This window comes from Crinia signifera, chromosome 7 (assembly GCF_055691185.1).
Source record: "Crinia signifera chromosome 7, ASM5569118v1, whole genome shotgun sequence".
Taxonomy (NCBI): domain Eukaryota; kingdom Metazoa; phylum Chordata; class Amphibia; order Anura; family Myobatrachidae; genus Crinia; species Crinia signifera.
In genome coordinates, this window is record NC_139223.1 from 37,120,036 (window position 1) to 37,139,897 (window position 19,862).

The following is a 19,862-nucleotide window of genomic DNA, read 5'->3' on the forward strand; positions in this document are numbered from 1 at the left end:
TTGCATATCTCAGGCCTGCAAATAGCTGCAAATCCATTCCCAAACTGCTCACCATCCTATGAACTTTTCAGTGTGTGCAGTCTGTGCCCAGGACTTACTCGGTGACTGCGATAGAAACAGGCAGATCGGACCGGAGCTGACATCACATGACTTCCCCTTTGATGCCTGGGCACGCCTGCATTCTCCCTGACACTCCAGAAAAATGTCCAGTTACCACCACTAAATGCCGACCTTCACCTTGAGAATGGGCAGCAATTAAAATAGTGGCAGACTTTTATCACAGGATGGACTTGCGCACGCATACTACGGCTGTACGAATGTTCTTGACTAAACAGAACAGGGCCAGAGTGAGTATGAGTTAAGTGAATCTGGAGAAGGGAGGGGATAGCAAGTGAGAGCAGTCTGGATTTGAGTTGGGGCCGATACAAAATGCAGATTCCCTTCACATTTCCTGTCAGCATTCAAATATTTAAAAATGCTTTTAGGTACTTGTTTCCTATCTGGGCGCCCGCTAAGTTAATTGCGCACCATGCTATTCTCCGTAGAGAAATCTGATCGCATCGCATCGTACACATACACGATATTCAATCCGATTCGATTTCCCATAGGAAACAATGTTAAATGGCTCAATTTAGCCAAATTATCATAGGAACAATAGTAAATGGGCCAAAAACACCCCTGAACATTGAAATGTCCCCCCAAAAGTAGTTGACGCCACCCCGCCATCAACGTGAACCCGAAGCGTGGCGAGCGCAGTGAGCCCGCGAGGGGCGGCGGTACGCGTCCTCCGACCTTTTCATGCCCTACTATCCACTAGGGCGTGGAGTGAGAATAGAATAGTGTGGCGAGCGCAGCGAGCCACCGAGCCCGAAGCGTGGCGAGCGCAGCGCGCCCCGCGAGGGGACGCGGATACCTTCACAGGTAAACGCGTCCCTTTGCGGGCTTCCCAGGTGTCCGCGTCGCCATGGACACCTGGGAAGCCCGCGAGGGGACGCGTATAACTGTGAAGGTATCCGCGTCCCCTCGCGGGGCTCGCTGCGCTCGCCACGCTTCGGGCTCGGTGGCTCGCTGCGCTCGCCACACTATTCTATTCTCACTCCACGCCCTAGTGGATAGTAGGGCATGAAAAGGTCGGAGGACGCGTACCGCCGCCCCTCGCGGGCTCGCTGCGCTCGCCACGCTTCGGGTTCACGTTGATGGCGGGGTGGCGTCAACTACTTTTGGGGGGACATTTCAATGTTCAGGGGTGTTTTTGGCCCATTTACTATTGTTCCTATGATAATTTGGCTAAATTGAGCCATTTAACATTGTTTCCTATTGGAAATCGAATCGGATCGCATCGCATCGCATCGTTCAATATCGTGTATGTGTACGATGCGATGCGATCCGATTTCATTACGGTGCCATACGTAGAAAACCTGGGCGCCCAGATAGGAAACAAGTACCTGCTTTTATAAATATTGCAGTGGTGGCATGGAGAACAGAACAGGAATATATCCTGTGGCGGCAGTTTAACATTGCCTGAAGTAAATGCTGATTCAAATATTCATCATTCAATATTCATCCTATGCAGTTATTCTAATATAATGCAGGTTGTACTTTTCTGTTTTACCCGAAGGCAACGTGCAAGAGAAAATTACATTCACAAACAGCAAAAGCCAAATCCTGCATCTGTACCCCAACATCACATCCAAAAATACCCCCCACTCAGACCACCTGACCACCGCACATGTTCTAAGACCACTTCTTGCCTATGAATCCACCCACAACCCACTGGATCCAACATGGGCTAACAAAAACTCCCTCACATGCCACTAAGAGCTTCCGCACATCCCTACATGGTACTCACACCTCACTCACTGGCACTGCCCACAGCCCCCTCCACCCCGCTCACTGTCCATAGGCAACCTGCATAGTATAAGAAATATATATAAAATGAATCAATGAACATAAGCTGATATCAATTCATAAATACAAAGGGAAATATATAGAGAGGCGATCACCGGGAGATGGCAGACATTAACCCGCATATTGTCAGATCACATCCACCGCTTTCTCTTTACAATTGACTGAATGATTGACTTGGTTAAAAATTATAAAGAAAAGGCCAAACAACATGATAGACAGTGGCGTAACTACTGTAAGGCAGCCCCAGCAGCCTCTTGGGGAGCAAGCATTTTCTGTAAATGTTTTCTGTAAATATAATGTGTACTGTGAATTAGTATTAATTAGGGTGGCCAATCCCAGGACCGGGATGGGCACGATCCCAGGATTTGGCCACTAAAACACCGGGATGCTGCCCGGTTTCTCCCGTCCCTGGCAGTGCGGTTCTGCGCAGCGTGACGAGGTCAGAGTTCGAAAGCCAGATGTAGTTTCACTCTCTACCAACAGATGGCAGCGTTTCGGAGCCGCATGGACACTAGACATATGTATATAGATGATATTATAATTTTTATTTATGTGGCGCCATAAGAGTTGTGTAGCGTGCTACAAAGTGGACAACGCATATACTGTAGCAAATGTATAGTGCATTATATATCATTTCATACTGTATTTATACTACCTATATTTGGGAGCAGAGAATCATGTTGCTTAAAGCATGCCTGTTAAAAAAAACAAGTCTTGCTAAGTGATTAGAGGGGCCACTTTGTGTAACCAGTGTCATGAAATCTGGAAAAAGCAAACAACACTTGCTGGAATCCTCCCTGGGCTTGCCCTATGCGTGTTCTCTATATGAATATTAATACGGGAATATCATCTGTGTTTTCTTTACAGCGCCGGCAGAAAAATGCACAATTCATGACATGCTAATCGTGTATCATTACCTGGAGGTGGCAGTACGTTCTTGCCACCAGGGTCCTATTATGGCGCTCACACCTTACTCAAGTCTATGCCAATTAGGATCACCTCCCCTGGTATTAGCACACACAGCTGGCGTACCAGCGCCTCCACATTCTGTAACTGCTACGTCTGCTGGTTTGTAACCGTTTGTTTCCACCAGTATTGTTTATTACATATTTGCAGTATTACTGTTATATTATTATTTTTAGAAGTATTTTTGCTTTTCATCAAGCGTTCTGTCGTTTCTGTAGTGCAATTATAAACTGAACATAGTCGAGGTGGCTATAAATATATTAAAGCAACACTATGGCTTACAGAAGACACTGATAAGCTCTTTGAATCATTGTCACTATAGCGACCACACAACGGCCAGACAGTTAGTGGCAGTTACTAACTTGGACCATACTTGAGGAATCTTCTGGAATACCTGGGGGATACTCCAATCTCAATGAAGTCTCCCAGATTCCAATGACAGTAGGCCAAGCTCCCGAATCCCAGCTTTTCTCTCTAATTTGAAATGTATGTGTGGCTCCTCGTTCAGGCAATGCCCTTCAGCAAGACCCCGCTTTGTTGTTGCTGGGAGTTGTAGTCTATCTCTGCGATTTGTGCTCTGTAAATAGCGTGAAACCTGATCTAATAAAAACTACAATTCCCAACAGCCTGCAGAACTTCTCTGTGTGACATGAATGGTGGAGCTGGAGAGGACTCGTCCCAGAATGGATGCTGGGAGCAGTGAGGGTGAAAAGGAGTCGGGACCAGGAAGCATCTAATAAGGTCATAAGGCTGACGCTGAGCTGTGTGTGTTGTAAGTGGTTATTAAAGAGAGAGCTGTGAGTAGATTAATAAAGCGGAGATCCCATACAGTGTGGGAGCTATGCGCTGGAGGAGTGGAATTTAGCCAAAGGAAGGTAAGTACGTTCCCCAGGCTGTAAGCCCAGTGTGCTTGGCCGTGCTCATCAGTGCAGGTTCCCCGTGAGGATATGTTCTAATCATTTTCCACTCCTGACCATCAGAGGCCACCACTTGCTCTTGAGCATTGCGCCAGTCAAGACAGCAGACATTGCTTAGCTGGTAGGGATGGTCATTGGTGGTTTATCCATGGTACCATTGATGGATAACCTCAATGGTGTGAAACCATGAGGTTAGAAACCATCAATAGTTTCACCCACCGATAGTCACTCCTGTTTTAATAATAATTTTTGGGAGATGGGGGGATATATCTGGTTCTCCCTCATCAATGGTAAAAGTAGTCACCTTTGGTCATAGACCATCAATGATTATAAATCATCAATGGTTGATCGCCATGCCTAATCACTGGAGTCCATTTTGTACCACCGGATCCCAGAGACTGCTCTTGGCTGTGTGGAGCCTACTATAGTACTATAGGGTTAGGCTGGCTGATGCAGGTGCCTTGCAATGCCAGGAAATATGCTTCCTGAGACGAAGGCCCTGGTCTTACCCCTCCTGATACACGGAGGTGGCAGCAGAATTGATCTTGAGCCTGCGCAGATTCCCGATATTTGGAAGTGTGTAGTGCTGAATCAGGCCCCTGGAGCAGTATTGTGTTAGTAAGTGCTGTATAGTCAACTAAGTCAACAAAGAATTTAAGTGACTATACCACCTATCAAATAGAACTGGAAAGAGGGACAGATTCAGAGGTGGACGCTTAGATCACAATTGAACACTACATTTACATCTGCAGATCTAGTTCTGTGTCTGTCCAAAGCAGTGTGACTGCTTGCTTGCAATTTGTGAGGTGTGATAAAACCAGCGGTTGTGTCTTCGCTCATAAATTCAATTGCTTTGGCTGCTTCATTTTGGAAAGCATTATGACCAACCCAAGGGTTGGTCAGATGGCCAGTGCGATGCTGCCGATGGCAATCCGGTGCTGCGTCCAGGATACAGCCAGTCACAAATTACCCAGGTTATTGCTGGATCCACCTGTTTGTGGCTCAGTCTGAAAGGGGCCAGGAAAATTTACCTGGGTCTGGTGACCTGGGTCGAGTAGCGATCAGGTTTGGACACAGGACCAACCCGGGTCACGTTGCAGTGTAAACAGTCCGACCCACATTTCATCAGATTGACTGCCTTCAGTAGCGCTTGAGATCTCCAAGCATCCACTGTAAACTCTAATAGACCTGAATGGCTGGACCCAGGAATAACCCAGGTCCAGCCAACGGTGTCCGAGGGCTTTGAGCCAAGTTGTATTTAGGATTGACTTGTTTTCAAAATGCCAGGTCGGACCCGGGATTCTGATCTGAAAGGAGTGTTACTGATATTCCCAAACATATAGAAAAGTCTGCTGCTTAAAGTGCTTGAAATAATTTATACTTGAATCGCCACATTGCTTGTTCTTCATGTGACAAAATGGTGTCAAGGAGGTTAGCCACCATCTTGTCACAGGGGCATTTCTGTATCGTACACATCCTCTCTGATAGCACTGTGCTAGTTTGTGGAATTATTGGTACTGGGTCTGATTCAGACCTGGGCGGTACTTGCGAAAATATGCTAATGACTCAGCCACCATCTATTGCACAGATACACCCACACACAGTGCCAGATTAAGCCTTCGGGGGGCCCGGGGTACTTTAGACAGGGGGGGCCCCCTTTGCACTTGTCATTACTGGCCGCAAACTGCATGGGAGAATATTACACTGTCAAAACACAGGCAGAATAAACTTGGTCAATGGTTAACTGCAGGGGATATATCTATCTATCTATCTATCTATCTATCTATCTATCTATATATATATATATATATATATATATATATACACACACATACACACACACACACACACACACATATACATACATACATACATATACACATATACACACACCACATGAAAAGCCCGTGTTTGTCCCTCGGCACACTCTCTGTAGGAGACCTCACAGTCCTAGTGCTGCCTCGGTTAAAAACCCTCCCATGACTAAGCTGCTGCTGTTCTCCATGGGCATGAGAAGCATGTAATGAGTCAATCAGAGCTCAGCGCAAACCTCTCAGCCTCTGCCCTCTGGTGTAAAGTGTCCTGGGACTTAGTCAACTCCCGGTAATGCATAGCACACTTGTGCAATCAGTGTGCCTTGGCTCCCGATGCTCAGTACCATTAATCATTGTCACATTGGCAGATAGGTGAAGCTGCAGCACTACCCCACTCCCATGCACAAAACCTTTAGCTAAAAAAAAAAAAATTTTTTTTTTTAAATGCATGCCAACCACAGGGGGCCCCTAGCTAGAGGGGGGCCCAGGGGCACTGACCCCTTGTGCCTCCATTATAATCCGGCCCTGCCCACACATCCAGCGTCTCCTGTTGCTCACGACTGTCAGAAATATCGGCCAGGATTGAATACTCCCTTTAAGGAGAAATATACTAAGCTTTGTAGAGAGAGATAATGGGGCAGATGTATTAAGCTTTAACAAGAGATAAATCCAAGGGTGATAAGGAGAGATAAACGTCCAGCCAATCACCTGCTAACTGCCATGTTACAGGCTGTGTGTGAAAAAAGTCAGTAAGGAGGTGATTGGCTGGACGTTTATCTCTCCTTATCACCCTTGCATTTATCTCTTGTTAAGGCTTAATACATCTGCCCCAATGTCCCATCCAACTGCCATGTTACAGACTGTAGTTATAAAAGGACAGGAGCTGATTGGCTGATAATTTTCCTCACTGCAATGTTTCACTCGCCATACATTTGTCATACATAGTGATCACATGACTGACATACCAGAGAACCAGTTGTATTGTACCTTTCATTAAGATTTGGTACTGCATGAAGCAGGGATGGGGAGCCTTCGGCCCTCCAGCTGTTGAACTGCACATCCCAGCATGCTCTGCTACAGTTTTGCTATTTGGCCATACTAAAACTATTGCAGGGCATGCTGGGATGTGTAGTTGAACAACAGCTGGAGGGCTGAAGGTTCCCCATCGCTGACATAAAGTGACCACTACATGGGAAGAGCCAATGAATGATACTACATAATACAAATTACAAATCAGAATGGTAATACAGGTTGAGTATCCCATATACGGATATCCGTTATCCGAATTATTCCAAAAACCGTGCTTTTTTGGAATAGTTCTAACCTCCCCCCCCAACACTTTTTTTATACTTACGTAGTCTCCCGGCGTCCACGGCAGGCCTTCAGCTTCATCTCCGGCGTCTCCATCGGTCCCAGGAGTGCATTGCGCAAGTTCCACCGGCACGCCTGGGAACTCGCGCAATGCACTCCTGGGACCGCTGGAGATGCCGGAGATGAAGCGGAAGGCCTGCCATGGATGCTGGAGGACTCCATGGACGCCGAGGAACAATCGGGGATCCACCAGTGGACAGGTAAGTATGTTAAAAATATATATATATTGCAAAAAACGTAAAAATCCTTTATTCGGAATGCTCGTGGTCCCGAGCATTTTGGCTAAAGGATACTCAACCTGTATCACTGACCTAATTTACCAAATCGTGATAAACAGCGACAGCTAATATGCCCACACGTATACAGTAGTAGACTATTAGGCCCAGAGATCACATACTCTATAGGAGATTTTAATGACCTTAATATATACAGTACTTAGGCCACTATAAATCAGTGTGCTTCTTTGGGTACGAATCAAACTCGATACCTATCTCTATATATATTCTTGACAGGTAATTACTAAGATTATACTTGGCTGAACATCTAGACAAAACTATCTTATGCTTACTTGTCCGAGGAGATAATAGTGGGCTTGGGGCGTAACGACCCAATTGTTGCTGGGCCTGGCGAGTGATGGCAGCTGTATGTACTTCCTCACTGCTGATCCGGTGACTGCGTTATATCACTGTGACCTGCTGTTATGTGAATTATGTCCTGAATAAAACAATCGCTCCGGATTTGTATGCCTGAAAGGGAAATTGTCTGTAAGCTCCACCGGGCAACGTCTAAATTCTCTAAATTTAGAGTAGATTCATCAAAGTTTAGAGAGAGTTAAAGTACCAGCCAATTATCCAACCTGCTTCTAACCAGAGTCCTAATTAGACAGTTAGGTGCCCTGAACTAGAATGAGCTTTGGTGCCACCCGTGTTAAATTGGTACGAGTGACTAATAAAATGGGGTAGTGCCACTTTTTGACAGAATGACACATAATGATGACCCTTATTCGTGTTATGTCGCACAGTAGTGCTGCTTATTGACGTTGTGCCACAAAATGGCCCCCTTATTGACGTGCCCATAATAGTCGCAGAGTTGTGCTGATTATTCACATTGCGCTAGACTATAATGTTACACATTAAAATTAACTTTATTCACATTGTATGAAATAGTAGTGCCCCTTAGACACATTTTGCCACACAGTAAAGCCCATTATTAATGCACACATACCCCTTATTCTTAGCATGGCACACAGTAGTACTCCTTATACATAGCATGGCTTACAGTAGTATATTGAAGACCATAAAACAAAACGGCAATTAGTTGTTTATTTACTTTGGTTAGCATTCCTGATACAATAGCTCTTAATTTACACACCACACACACATCCTGACTAGTTAGGAGCTGATTGGCTGGTGCTTTATCTCCCTCCATTTCACCTCTTCCTGGTGAAGTTAATGATGGCAGGCTTCCTTTTAGGAGCTTGGGACCATTGGCAGTAGCAGAACATACACGAATAGCTACCAAATGAATAAGTACTTAAGGACATGTGCTTTCCACTATGCCAGGAATCAGTGGTAGAAAATGGGTGAATTGGGCATTCATAATGCATTGGATTATATTTCCAAATGCAAGAAGGTGATTCTGGATGTCAGTTTAGTGCAGGGGTGGCCGGACTTTTGTAACCAGGAAACTACTTTTTGTACACTTACTTACCGGTGATCTACCGGCGTTTCTCCATGTGCACAAAATATTCCCTTTGAAGGGCAATACGCCCCTTACACATTGCCTTACACATGCCACACAGAATAGCCCCAAATTCATATTAGGACACACGGTATGAGCCAAAATTTGCATTAGGACACACAGTATGAGTCAAAATTCACATTAGGACACAAAGCATGAGACAAAATTCACATTATGGGGGAAATTTACTAATATGAAAAACCTACAAATTCGTATTTGTAATCTGACTACGACTGCATACGGCTGTTTCAGCCGTATGCAAAGTCGTGTTCCGGAGGGGAATTTACAAAGCAGTTATAGACTGCTTTGTAACCCTCCGATGGCGTAGTAATTCATATTAGCTGGCCGTATATATGGCCGCTAATACGAATTAGTGTAGGCAGTCTGCACGGATCAGTCAGATCCGTGCAGGCTGCAAGGTGTTCCCCCCACAGCTGTAACCAGCACCAGGCTGAAAGAGCCGGGGCTGGTAATTAAAAATCAGGGAACCCGGCAAATAGGGGTTCCCCGATTTTTAACAACCAGCCCCAGGCTCCAGGTCCGGGGCTGGTTCCCAAAATACGGGGGGGACAAAATGAGTAGGGGTCCCCTGTATTTTAAGAACCAGCCCCAGGCCAAACCAGCCAGCAGGGTAATGCCACAGCTGGGGGGAGACTTTTTATACAAGTCCCCCCGGCCAAAGTATTCATCCCTACTGACCAGTCAGCCTGGCCAGGGGCCCTGGGGGAGTGGGGACCACCCCAATAAAGGGGTCCCCCCTCCAGGACTTACCTGACCAGGCTGAAGCCTGGTGCTGTCCCCGGTGGCCCTGTACGGTGGCCACCGGGCTGATTTGAGTGTAAAAAATAGAAATAAAAACTATTGTTTTTTACTGTGGAACTATGAGTCCCAGCAAGCCTCCCCCGCAAGCTGGGACTTGGAGAACCACAAGTCCCAGCCTGCGGGGCATTAAAGGGCCCACTGGCACTTGTAGTTCCACAGTAAAAAAAAATGTAAAATAAACACACACTTACACACAATAGAAATAAAACTTTAATACATCCAAAGTCCACACATACTGATACTTACCTATCTTGAGCCCGTAGGTAGGTCCCTGGGTCTTGGTCCGGTGCCTTGTCCTGCTCCATGTCGGCGGTGGGCTCCATGTTGGTGGCGTCTGTGTCGGCGTCCATCCGGGTCCGAAGAAATCCATGGGGGACCTGTGGAAGGAAGTCCAACTCACCCAGGTCCTCCATGGAAGATCTGTAGTCTTGATCCGCCGTAGTCCTGGTCTTCTGTCACCTTCTGTGACACGCCGGCGACTCCATTAGCTTCCGCATCGGACTGTCAGAGAGGCGCAGAGATCCTTAATCTTCCGCGCCTTTCTATAGAATGATTCTATTGGCCGCTAGGCGGCCAATCAGGAGCCGACTTTCTCAGCTAAGTATCAGTATGTGTGGGCTTTGGATGTATTAAAGTTTTATTTTTATTGTGTGTCAGTGTGTGTTTATTTTACTATTTTTTTTACTGTTGAACTACAAGTGCCAGCGGGCCCTTTATTGCCCCGCAGGCTGGGACTTGTGGTGCTCCTAGTCCCAGCTTGCCAGGGAGGCTTGCTGGGACTCATAGTTCCACAGTTCTATTTTTTACACTCAAATCAGCCCAGTGGCCACCGCACCGGGCCACCCGGGACAGCATCAGGCTTCAGCTTGGTCAGGTAAGTCAGGGGGGGGGGGGCCTTTATTGGGGTGGTCCCCACTCCCCCAGGGCCCCTGGCCAGGCTGACTGGTCAGTAGGGATGAATGCATTGGCCGGGGGACTTGTATAAAAAGTCTCCCCCCGGCTGTGACATTACCCTGCTGGCTGGTTTGGCCTGGGGCTGGTTCTTAAAATACGGGGGACCCCTACTCATTTTGTCCACCGTATTTTGGGAGCCAGCCCCGGACCTGGAGCCTGGGGCTGGTTGTTAAAAATCAGGGAACCCCTATTTGTCGGGTTCCCTGATTTTTAATTACCGGCCCCGGCTCTGTCAGTCTGGTGCTGGTTAGGGCTGTGGGGGGGACCCCACGCCGGGTTTTTTTTTTCATTTATTTATTTAATTTTCCATTTTTTTTACACTGCAGCCTGCACGGATCTGACTGATCCGTGCAGGCTTAAAGCAAATACGACAGGAACATCAAGGTGTATTTTCCTGCCGTATTTTCGTGGCAGTTTCACGCCAAGTAGCAGCCGTATTATCAATACGGCCGCTTAGTAAATCAGGAACCACCATTCTTTTGAATGGTGATTCCTGTCGATGGTGTAGACATTCGTATTTGTATTTACCAATGTGCCATCTTTAGGAATACGAACTGCCGTATTTTCAGGATAGTAAATCCCGAAAATACGAATGTGTAAAAAATAGGTGTATTTCTGCCTACGAATACACCTATTTTTTACGAATTCATATTAGTAAATTTCCCCCTATATCACCGAGAATGATGCAAAGTTCTGCTATGCAGGGGGAGGGGGTCTCTTCACAATTATAAGTTCATCTCAGTTGCTGATTGTGATTAAGTTTTGTGCCCCCTTAATAGAGAAAAATATATATATATATATTTATATTTTACAATGGGGACACAAAATGTCATTACAGGTTGGGCCCAGATTGTGAATCTCACTCAGTGAATGTCGTGCAAAATGTATGCGCACCTGGAGCAAGAGTCCCAGTGCGAATACATCTGCAAGAGATTTGAGCGAACAAACACCCTGGAAGCCCAGGTCACTGATCTAGAGCGGACCGTTCAGCAACTGAGGGACATCTCCAATCTCGAGCAAAGCCTAGATAGAATGGTGGAGGAGATGCAGGTGGGGTCACCGGTAGATGAGGTCGAACAGGTAGCCAGCTGGGTCATGGTCAGAAGGAGGAAAAAGAGGGTTAGGAGGGACAGGCACAACATCTCGGATCTATCACACCAGAATAAATTTGCCCAGTTGGACGAAGTTTCGGTGGAGGATAGTGACGAAATGATGGAGCTGGAGGAGACAGTTCCCTCTAGCAACCAGAGGAGCGGTCCCTCTAGCTCTAACAGGATGACAGATAGTGAGGTGCAAAGTCAGATAATGGTGGTGGGGGATTCTATCATCAGGAGAACAGACAGGGCAATCTGATATCGGGGCCGTGATCACCGTACAGTCTGTTGACTTCCAGGTGCTCAGACTTCTCGGTCAGGCGCCATCTTTTTTTGCCGTGATGGATTGGACCTGAACGAGGAGGGGGCTGCGGTGCTAGGAGGAAGGATGGTTGGAGGAGATTTTAAACTAGGTGATGGGGGGGGGGGGGGTGGGGATAGCTAGATACTATGGGACCCATAGTGAGAATAGTAGGATTGGGGTCAAAAATCAATTTGGGGGAGGAGGGGGGGGGGGACATAGTTACAGGCAATGTCCGGGGTACTAATAAGGATAATATTGTGGGTAATTCCCAGGGTGCTCCAGGAATATTATGTAATAACAGTAATCTTACCTCATTATAGCTCTTAGGTACAGATGACCTTAGGGTATGGGAAGGAGTTAACGACATAGGAAGAAGTTTCAAAACTGTAAATAGGTTGGACAGTGGGAATGGTGGGGAGGCCTGTAGAGAGTCTACTAAGAGGGAGGTGGGTACGAGGAAGTTAGTAAGGAATACAAATAAGTCCAGAGGAGAAATGTAATACAATGTTAGGGACGCAAATAAAAATAAACATACATTAAAATGCCTACTGGCTAATGCAAGAAGCTTAGCAGGTAAAATCGGGAAACTAGAAACTGTGGTCACTAGGGACGATTATGACACTATTGGTATTACAGAAACATGGTGTAACGAGTCGCACAACTGGGCATTATGCATGGAGGGATATACACTCTACAGAAAAGACAGGGAAAATAGAAAGGGCGGGGGGGGGTGTGCCTATATGTAAAAAATAATTTAACATTGTGTGAGAAAGAAATGAGCACAGGTACAGAGGAAGATTACACTGAGGCCGTGTGGGCAGAGATAACCGACAATAACAAAAAATCTAATAACAGAATTTTAATAGGGGTATGCTATAGACCACCGAACATAAACGAAGGGGACGAGTCTCTTCTTGTAAACCAAATCAAACAATCATCAGATCAGGGTCAGGTATTAATTATGGGGGATTTTAATTTACCTGATATTGATTGGAAAAACGAAACAGGTAAATCAGCAAGAAGCAGTGGGTTTCTAAGCTTACTCAAAGACCAGTTTATCACACAAACGGTAGAAGCTCCAACTCGTAATAGGGCATTATTAGATTTGGTATTAACAAATAACATAGATTTAGTTTCAAACACAAAAGTAATTGAACATCTAGGGAACAGTGACCACAATATGGTTTCACTGGAAATCAACTTCAGTAAATTACATCATAAAGGATTGGCAAAAATACTAAACTTCAGAAAAGCTAACTTGGATTTATTCAGAGAAGCCCTAAAAAGAATTGTGTGGGAAACAGTTTTTAAGGGGATAAATGCTGAGGAAATGTGGGATACTCTAAAAAATGTACTCAAATCATTAACTATTAAATACATTAAATAAGGGTAAATTCAATAAAAAAAAGCCACCATGGTTGGACAAAAAAGTTAGGTCAGCAATCAACAATAAAACAAGAGCATTTAAATTCTATAAAAATAACTTAAATGAGGAGGCGTTCACCAAATACAAAGAATCAAACAAAATTTGCAAAGGGGCAATCAAAGTAGCTAAAAGGGATTATGAAGAGCGCATAGCCACTGAAAGCGAAACTAACCCCAAGAAGTTTTTCAAATACATAAATAGTAAACGTATAATTAAGGACAACATAGGCCCACTAACCGATATCAATGGAAAAAGTTTTACGGAGGATAAGAGAAAAGCAGAACTGTTAAATGAGTAATCTGTCTTAAAAATATCAGAACATACTATACAACAAGGGATAAGCTAATATAAACATAGGTTGAACTAGATGGACGCAAGTCTTTTGTCAGCCTCACCTACTATGTAACTATGTAACTGGGCTGAACTTATACTTTTGAACAGACCCCCTTCCACCTCCCCCCGCATAGCAGCATATGAAAAACCCGTGTAGACTGTGATGAAGCCCCCCCCCCCCCCCCCCCATGCAGTGCATATCCCACTTTGTAATCTTACCCTAAAATAGCTGTCGGGATCTGTGCTGCAGCTGTCATTGAACGCTCCCACTGCCGCTGTCGCCGCTGATCTTTCTGCTTACAGGGGGCTTTCCAGTGTAGGGAAGGGGTGCCTGTTCCCCCACTGTGCTGGGTCCCATGGATCCTCACGGTGCGCGGGTGACGTCATGACGTGCACCCGCTCACTGTATCCTTGGGAACGCTAAAGCCTTAGAGGCTTCAGCAGCTATTTCCCTTGTACACACTGGCAGCTGATTGCGATCTACCGTTTGGCCACCCCTGGTTTAGTGGGTCCAAGAGAGCATTTTTTCAACATCTAACAGGAGGCCTCCAGAGTCAGTTATTTTGCTATTATGTTATACTGTATGCCAGGCATGATCAAACTATGGTCCTCCAGCTGTTGTGGAACTACACATCCCAGCATGCTTTACAATAGTTTTAGCATTCCCTAATAGCAAAACGGTGGCAAGGCATGATGGGACTTGTAGTTTCACAACAGCTGGATAGTTTGGACATGCCTGGTTTATGCACATAAACTAGTTCCGTTGAAACATTAAAACTGACAAATGTCAAAGGCTGCCCAATTCGCCCCAGGCTGTTGTGACTTATTTAGATATACTGTAAATGAGTCTCCAGGGAATGGTATTGTCATACAGATATCTCAGCTGATGCTGGAAGCACAGGTTCCACAAGCTCAGTTTGCGACATGGCCTTGTCATTTTGGGGTTAAAGCCAAATTTTTCATTGGTGATCTTTGTTCATTATTGAGTCATATCTGTTCCTTCTCTCTCCTTGAACCTATTAAAGGAGGAGGTGACCCCACCTCCTATTTTACTTGACTTATGTGACTTGACTACGCAGCATTGTTGGTATATTGGTGTAATTACTGCCTCACAGCACTGAGGGCTTGGGTTTGACTCCCATCATAGCTCTGTGTGTAGTTTTACTTTCTCCCACACTGGTGGGTTAGCTGGCTTACGATAAGGAATATACTGCAGGGCCTGATTCAGAGGTGGCTGTGTGTCACGTCACTGCATCGCCTTTGTACAAAGATATGCAAATGTCACAGCCATCTTCTTTTGTATAGACGCTGGGTTTGCTGTCAATGTCTATTAAAATAAGCCCTACCCCGAAAATAAGCCCTATGGTGTTTTTTGTTGGGGAAAAAAAAATAAGACGGTGTGTTTTTATCGGGGAAACACCGTATTTAACAGTACAGCTGGTCTATAGTATAGGCTGTTTCAAAAAGTGGATAAGTTGTCAGGAAAAGGTTAAACATATAATAAATAAATACACAAACATAATAGAACCATTACTGCACTTGCTAAGCTCACAATCTCCTACATCATGGTAAGGCTCCTGTCTCTTCCTCCTGGCTGCTGCTCTCTGGTCCATTGCAATGTTTGAGGGCTCAGATCCACACAGTATGTGGTTGAAGAAGCTGCTACACTAGGCATGTGCAGCAGCTCTGCTCTGTCCCTTACACTGCATGAGGTGATGGCAGCTCTATTGATCATATTATATACCAATGCTATTGTTGTCATAATTTAAGGCACTTGCCAAGAGCAGGGGGGTTTCCGGGCAGCAAGACCTATGGTACCGTATGGACACCGATCTCCATGTCCTGCAACGACTTGGTCGATACAGACTATAGGCCACAATAGGGTAATAAATAACAAGCTGTAATTGATGGAAATCAGGGCAATACTGTGCGACTCTGCTCTGGGGTATGTATGCTATGCCTGTATATTATTATACCAAGAGTAACTGTAATGTTGTAAAAATACATGTTAATGGGTTGTTGACTGGATATTACTACTTAATTACTAAAATTTATAAAAACTATTATGCAGGTACCACATAATTCGAGACAGGCACTGGACTTCAATGGACTATTAAACCTTATATCTTATCAAGACTGGTGTAAAGAATGGGCAATACTGAACGATTATATATTTGTTGTGTGTCTTGTTTGTTTATACAGTATGTTTTGCAATGTTACATTATTTGAATTTATATGCCAAATGGATTGTTAGCTTGATATTCTCAATTACTCGTCGTTGAACTTTCTGTCTTATTTTTTTTGATACTTAAATGAATAAAAAACAAAAATAATTTAAAAAAAGGGCATACCTTACTCTTCATTCATAGTTGGAGGTAAAAACTCATAGAGGTATCTTTATCAATTGCCATTAGGGAGCAATATATGGTGTATTTGTCCCAATGCATTTTCCTGCACAATAACCTTATTCTTAAAAAGTTCAAAGTGTTTAATCTACAACGACCCGTACAAAAAGTGTTTAATCTACAACGACCCGTACAAAAAACACACCCGAAGCAGGCTGGGGGGCTTCAATATACAGTTTAAAACAATTCAGGCAAAAAAAAAAATACATAAAAACGATGCATACATAAAATCCAAGTGAATATGTTTGTTCACGCTCCTCTGACAGGATCAATGCGTTTCGGTCGGTGGACCTTTATCAAGACATCTTGCACCGACCATCACATCAAGCACCTCATCATCACATGCTATGGATCACATAATAGGTCTACACATGGGACCTTGTTCAGGTCCATTCACATTGGCCAGTCATACACACGGGGACTGATGTTTGGTGTATGCGCATGTGCAGCCGCATTTCTGCACATGTGCATATACCGACGGTGGGCAGTGATGGGGGTCGTTGGGCGGTGCGGTACTCGCCCATGGGAATGGCCAGCGTTTCATGGGCTTTCCCATGAAAATGCTGGGCATTCCCATGATAATCGCCCGGTGACGTGGGCGCCGGGCAGCTGACATCACCGGATGTCACTTGCCCGCCCATTTCCTCCCGAATGTGCACGCATAGCGGAGAGTTACCTGAAAGTCACTTTTGATATGCGTGCACGCACCACATATTTCGATGGTCGGCGACCATCAAAAGATGTGGGAGGTTCCCCATGGCCTGCGAATGGATGTTTATGTAAACCATCCATTTGCATGCCGGGCAAACAAACCTAGCATGCAAAGGGGGGCAGGCATACCACCATTCGCAGGGCGAGTTCTGGTTGACTCGCAAGGGTGCAAATTCACCATGATTTGAATGTTTTTTGTTTGTTTTTTCGTTTTGTTTTAGCACATGTGACGTTTTCAGCACTTTATAAAACAGTTTTGAAGAGGAACACCACAAAGTCATAGCAAAGAAACCTTTATGAGCTTCAACATCACACTGCTCAACATGACTTTGGTACGCCCCACTGGAATATCCCACCCCAACCTGAGAAGACTGCACTTTCCACATTAGAAGAAAATCTCATAAAGATTTAGGTATACATTGCAGCCAACTGCCATTTTACCACCTGTTTGAAAAATAAATTTAGGAGCTGGTTAACTGGTACTTTATTTATCTCCACTTTATCACTTTCCAAGGCCTAGTACATCTGCCCCAGGGTCTGAAATACGGTCTTCTGGAGGGATCTAAGGAGGGCCAGATGTATCAAGCTTCAAAAAGTGATAACATGGAAAGTGATAATCAACCAGCCAATCAGCTCCTACATTTCATGTTAAAGGCAAGGTTTACAAAATGACAAGTAGGAGCTGATTGGTTGTTTATCACTCCCCACTTTATCACTTTTTGAAGATTGATACATCTAGCCTAGTATCTCCTGGTGCTGCTCAGTGATATACCTAAAATACTTTTACTATCCAATCCCACCAACCTAAATAATAGCAATACCTCTCCTCTCACATAGAAAAAGCTAAGACAAATAAGGTGGTACAGGGAGTATTTTATATATATATATAAAAAAAAAAAAACTACATACATTAATGCATAAAAGTAGCAGCGTACGTCAACAAAAATAAATATAATATAATAGAAAGTGAACACAAGATCTTAATCTGGAATACAGAGGCACCATTGGATCTGGCACACACACACACGTCTTTGTTAAACACACTTTAAAGCATCTCTATGATACAACGTAATTCAGAATGATGAAGGGTGACCGGCCTTCCTAAGCTACCATTCGTTCTCCAGTCCATCAAAGCCTACCTTGAAATATCTGTTTCTGCCCATCTTTGAAACCTAGGGTTATAAATTCATTATGTATGCCAGTGTCCATCCGAAGCTGCTTTATTGATGTTGAATATATAAGATTGAACAAAAGTAGACTGGATTAGCCACAGAGGATTAAAAGATTTATGTCTTTGGGTTTACTGAAGGATGTGACAATCGGTGTGGCTTTGCCTATTGAAATTCTACATCAGTACCGATTTTAAGAGCATTTTACTGTTTATTGTAGGATTTCTACGTCATCTGCGGCGTCTTGAAAACTAAAATTCTAAACCGCATTAAGGCCTCAAAAAGCTTGGGAATATTTGAAAAAAAAAAATTATCAAACGATACTGTTGGCAGGGAAAAAGCACATACAAGAAAAAGGGGAAGAGAGGGCAAACCAACAAAAACTTTTTTTTTATAGAGCTCTGAAAATTGTAACAAGACCAGACCTTAGATCTCAGCGCAGTCTCCGCAGCTTGTGTCAGGCTCCGACCTGCTTCTTTCTGTTCCCACAGTCTCGTGGGGAGAAACAGCGGCGCATCCCTTCCCCAAACTGACATTTTTATTAAATCGCTGATGAAAAAAAGTATTTTTTACAACTTCAGAAAAGGAAAATACGTTATTTAGTTTTTTTTTTAATCTTTCTTATCCAGTCTGTACGTAGGGTGACGCGATCTAGGTCTTTCTTCTCGCGCAACGACTTCTAGAGAAATGGGTCACGCAGCAGGAACCCCAGATAATATGGAGCACAACAGAGTCCCATCTATCGCTTCCTGCAGATCTGCTGCCTCAGTCTTTCTGACTCTCGATTTTTTTTTCTAACGAGTAAAACCACGTAAAAAAAAAATGGGGGGAGGGGGGGGGGCCTTTGGGGGGTGTTGGCATTGGGAGAAACAAGCATCAGCTATTTCTTCTCTCTTTGATCTGAAACAGATTTTATTCAAATATCATAGAGACCCTTTTGAAAATATCTTTCTACAGATGTTCCGAATAATGAGATTGGAAATACTATGGTTGGCCCTGTCATTTCTTTTAAATACACATTGACTTTCTATTGCATTGTCGCAGTATTTGGAAAACCCGTTGGAAAAAAAAGGGAGGGGGGGTTGGAGGCACGGGGGTCAGAAAGAATAGAAGAAAATATCAAACTATATAAGAGCCCAGCTGGATGGCTTTGCTAATGCTGTTTTGCAAAATTCGATCTGAAGGGCCTACAAAGAATTTTTTTTTGTCTGATCCGAGAGCAACGCTGTTTTGCGAAATCTACGCTGTCATCTATCACGGTGCTTTTGTTTTGAAAGGCAATGGCGTGCCGGGGCAAGAAAGCCGTCGCGGCAGGAACAAAAAAAATAAATAAAATTACAAAGGGAAAATACATTTATGAAAGCACAGTAAATGGCGATTACGCGGGGTTAGAAATCTGCTTCCTCACCTGCTTCTGCTGCGTTAGCTCCCAGCTTCGTTTTTCGCAGTCCGCCATGTTTGGGCACAGCCATTGTCAGCCGAACAGAGCAGTTTCACCTCACTCTCAGACCTATCCCTATTCCTTTCCGGGTGCTCTGATGAGGCTGAAGATGCGACTCTAGTTCATCTTGCAGAACGGTTTCTACATCCAGATTGGCTCTGGCAAGAACCGGATGATGGTCCGTGGAATCTGATTGTAACTATGGCAACAAACCCCCTCAGGGTTACACTTTATAATTGCCGTGGAAACAGTTAAACAAAGCCTTTTTTTGTGAATGAATATCTGATTTTTCTCTTTTCATCTATGTGGTTATTTTTTCTTAAAGAGACCATTTCGCCTTGTAAAGTGTGGATGAGACGGTTTCGGAAACGCAGCGTGCCAACGTTGTAGCGTGTTATCAGGATAGTATCGATTATACTATGGGTTTTTTATTAAATAGATTTTTGCTTCATTATGAGTTACTTTCCCTAGTGCTCTGCATGATTTA

At 44.4% G+C, this 19,862-nt stretch overlaps 1 protein-coding gene across 1 annotated transcript in view; it reads right to left on the bottom strand.

The window, feature by feature from the left end:
- The window catches only part of AXIN1 (axin 1), a 132,967-nt gene extending 113,436 nt beyond the window's left edge, over positions 1–19,531 (bottom strand). The window contains exon 1 of the mRNA XM_083152832.1: positions 19,343–19,531. The gene's annotated coding sequence lies outside the window, so the exon portion shown is untranslated. The remainder of the gene's footprint in view (positions 1–19,342) is intronic.
- Positions 19,532–19,862: the final 331 nt, after the last annotated feature.